Below are 4,584 nucleotides of genomic sequence, written 5' to 3' on the forward strand. Positions count from 1 at the left end.
TAACTGAGGAAAAGCTTTACGAGAACCCTACCAAAGACATGAATGTGACAGCGACTGAAGAGGCGTCGTTAGAGAGGAGTCGGGCTGGAGCTGAAGGGCCGTGTAACAATAGAACAGGAGCTTCATCTTCATTGTTGTTGGGGTTGGAACAGTTTCCTGCACCGTTTGTGTGATATTTCTGCTCAAACACATCTGATTTATTCAGTTATTCTTCACCTGGGTTCATTAGTGTGTGAGACCAGGGATAAAACCAAACTGTGCTGGACTCAGCTCTCAGCCCCTATTTTATATTTTAATCACCTGCACGTTGTTGTTTTAAATGTAAATGTTTTGTAAATGTATTGGTGTTTTACAGGTGTGTCAGCGGTATGTGGTCCTTCATTTCATGGAGGATGATGAGGTAGAGGCTGCACCGTCCTCGTGGTTGGAGTGGAGTGACGGGGGAGGGCTGTGTGTAAGTGTTTTATACAGAACTTATTGAGACAAACACAAATATGAGCAGAAACATATATAGGCTTGATTTTGTCTGACAGGTGTGGTACTGGTACTGGACACACACAAATGCAGGGGTCACGGCCCAACAATCTGCAGAACCAGATCAGAGATCATGGTCAAAGCTGGAAGGGTTTTTTCAGAGACAGGTAAACTGTCCAAAATATAAATGAAGCAGTGATCAATGAGAACGTTCACTTACAACTGTTTATGGCCCTCTTTGAACAGATAGTTATGATTTGAACAGACAGCAGCAAAGCCCAGGAAACATCTACTGTTGATGAATCTGAGGAGGATGTGTCGAGGAAAATCATTCTTCCACGATCCAGAGGTGTTCTGGAGGACAACTACAAACATAATATGAGTCAGTGTCAAAATATCATGAACGTACATAATTCTATGTTTATCCTGCAGACGATGTTGAACCCAAGCTGCTCAGAAGGAGAAACCCTTCTCTGTGTCAGTGTGTGACACTCTGCTACACCTGCTCTTTACTCACACGTACTGGCTCTTGTGGTAGAGCATGGGGGCTATCTGCTGTTGCACAGGTTTTAACTCACACCTTGCATTAGACGTGGTGCCCATAGGGTGATGTGGATCTGCTCTAGAGAGTGTAGTACTGTGTTGTTTATATGGTGTAGGTATCAGATAAAACAGCGAGTGAATCTTAGTGAAACCCTAAAAACTAAAGTGTGGAAGAAGCTAGTAACTTGGTGTCTGTTTGAAAATGTTGAAAATAATCCTGAGTTTAAATGTGAATGGTCTATTTTACAGCTGATGAACAAGTGTCACGCCCTGGCCCTGTCCTGTCTGTTGTTCCCACCCTGTACTTAGCACATGGCTCTGTTTATTATTGTTCCTGTCTCCGCCCTAGTCCCACCTTAGCTCCGCCCTCTCATCAGTGTCTCCTTTGTAGCCCTGCCTCTCGTTATCAGTCCCAGGTGTTCCTTGTCAGTGCTTTGTGTATATACCCCTCTGTGTGCTGTGTTCCTGTGTCGGTTCTTGTGTGTGTAGATGTGTGTTTCTTTGTCTTCCTGGTTTCATGTCTACCCCGATTCACAGTTGTCTGTCTGAGTCCTCCTGTCTGTTCTAGTTAGTTTTATGTAGTCAGTGTTTTTCTTCTTGCTCGTGTTTGTTTTGTTTAGTTGTAGACTTGTTAAATAAAGTATTCCTTGCGTTTACGTCCACCTCCTTGTCTTCTCCTGCCCAGCCGTGACAGACTGTCTGTGAGGAGTTCCAGGTGACTGTCTCTGGGAGAACACACCAAACTCCTCAGTGTCAGCGTGGGTTTCCTCCGGGTGCTCCGGTTTACTCACGAAGTTATAAAAGAAAAAAAAGGTAGGTGAATTGTCTATTTGAAAGTATCCATAGGTGTGTGTCACTGTGCCCTGTCCAGAGCGCCCTGTATGGAAGATAATCTGTCTCATCAGACTTTGAAATATTACCACCTTTGAATTTATAGCTCTGAAATTCTTCATCAGAATATAACTGCTCTTGAACTGAACTCGTGAATTTAAGAACACGTTTTCACTGTTATTCAAGGTTAATAAATTCAGATAAAAACATTCAAGCTCAAATTCAAACAATACATTTCGAAGTTTCTCAGATTCGGTAGACGACATTCAGACACCAAAATACGAGTTACACAAGATTCAGAGTCACATCCGGGTCACCAAGGATGAGCAATCGATTCATTAGGATTTTCTCTTTCACCTTTAAATAGTGCAGTAGTTACAGTCTGTCGCCGCTAGGTGGCGAAATACGAACACAACTTCTACACGAAAAACTACACGTTTAGCTTCATTCCGCGGACATTATCTCTTTATTTTCAAAGAGTCTCAAAAATCTGAAAGTCTCACTAAAGACACAATAACAGACTATTGATGTCCTGAAGAACTTTTACTGTGGAATTTTTTTGTAGAAACCTTCCTCGTTCTAAATATCCGCGCAGAATTGTGGCACAAAAATAACTAATAATAATATACTTTTAGTCTTTTAATAAAAGCGTTAACTAAAATATTAAAGTCTCAACGATGAAACAATAACAAAATGAACAAAACACTTAAGCCCACGCTGAAATGTGAACTGTAATTGAACACAGTTTATTCAGCCTCCTGTGGCGCCAGTGAAGGACAAGCTTTGACTGTTTTCTGGTGTTTTACTCACGGACCTTGTTTAGTTCTGAATCCGGAGCTTGCTCCTTCTTCCAAATTTGGGGCTGAACTCTCCCGTTTTCTAGGACGGAGCTGTAGACGATTCTGCGCAGTAAGACCAAGCTCACTGCAGGCTGCGCGTGCACGACCCAATAAAGATTAACCCCATAAACGCCAGGCCTGATTAACTTATAGTACACACATTACTTTAGATACTATTTTCACCGTGTCTCTGTGCCTAGAAAATATCATTAATGTTCATAAACACAGAGCAGTGTAATAGAGGACAACCACATTCTGCTGCTGTTGATTTAAATGAAGGGGTGTCTTTGTTGTTGTTTGTTTTTTACCAAGTGTTCCCAAGCGTCCCTTTAAGTCTTTCTGCTTCAGCTGGTTTTTCCTAAACATCTCCTCAGTATTTTATCAGAACCACTGCTCAGGTGAAATGGCCAAGTCCAGGCTCCTAAGAAGAGAGAGATCACGCTGGTACAGCACAAGGCGTAGGGACAGTAACAGGCAGGAAGGCAGAATCATGTGGTGTTTAAAGACATAGTTTGTTTATTTAAGTCTTTAAGGCCTAAACACCCTCGATCCCCTGACAGCAAGGAGACGGCGGACCACTGTTGATCCACTGAGGACAAAGTTGGAGGTCCACTAGTGTTTTACACAGCGTTTTCTGGGCGGACCACTGCTGATTAAACAGAATTTTAGACAAAATGCCACATTTTAGCACTTTTCCATTCACAGTGTAATTTACATTTTTCTCCTTCATTAGGTTCTTTTTGTTATTGTTTATAAATAAGATCAGTAAATAATTTAAATCAGCACAGTGTCAACATTTTTATCATTTAATCATTTTATATCAGACTCATACTCATTATTATATCTCTCAGAGTTGTTGGTAATATCTGTATTAGTGTGTTTTCCAGAATAAAAGTCTCTGTGAATGTAAACTCTGTGTGAGGAGATTATAAATGAGTTCTATCCTGTACAGGACAGTAATCTGAGGGGTCCGATGGTGGACCAGCAGTGGTCTACAGTCAGTGGTGTGACAGTGGACCGATATACGCTCGCTGTCTGGGACCAGTGGAGAACACTAGAAAAACACACAAAACACACAAAAGCACTGCTTCATTCACACATTTGTTGTTGACCTTTATAAATCACACACTGGAATTTATTAATCTGTTTTTATTTAAATAACAAATCTCCATAATTAAGGCAATGAGCAACAACGGGAGCTGTGATTAAACTTTCCTGAAAGAAAATGATTACATAAGTACACATCTATGTTTTGTTAAGGTAAGGGTTAACCCATAACCCATAGCCATAGTCTTTATGAAGATTTACGAAGATAAACCACTGTTTGTCTTGTTTCTCTCTCTGATCCTCACCATGTTAATGTTGTATGGGGCGATGGTCTGCAGGTCACCTGATGTTTTATAGGCGTGGGTAAAAGAAGTCATGAAAAAACACTTGACTAACAAAAACAACGTAGACACCACAAGCTGTCAGAGCAGCTTCAGTGCTCTTGTTACAGAGCCTCCAGTCTCTGGAACTCTACTGGAGGGATAGAGCCGTCCTTACAGAAGTTATTCCCTGAACTGGGGTTCTGATGAGGCTGAAGGACATGGGTCTAACACATCACTTCAAACTCTACTCTAGGTGTTCAACTGAGATCTGTATTAGTATTTTTTTAGTAAGCTATACTTTAAGATCAATATAATGTTTCTGATATTTTTCAGTGGTGTCACTCTGGACTTGATTGTGTTTATCTGTGGTTAAAACATTCACTGTTATATTTATTTATGTATTTTCCATGAACTTCTCTCAAATTCCATCACAGTTTGGGAGCAGTGGCCTCTGGCCCCACCCCCAAGGCCCCGTCTCCATGACAACACACATACAGTGTATCAATCTGCAGCAGGAGACCGGCAGC

Source organism: Hoplias malabaricus, chromosome 6, assembly GCF_029633855.1.
Source record: "Hoplias malabaricus isolate fHopMal1 chromosome 6, fHopMal1.hap1, whole genome shotgun sequence".
NCBI classification, from domain to species: Eukaryota; Metazoa; Chordata; class Actinopteri; order Characiformes; family Erythrinidae; genus Hoplias; species Hoplias malabaricus.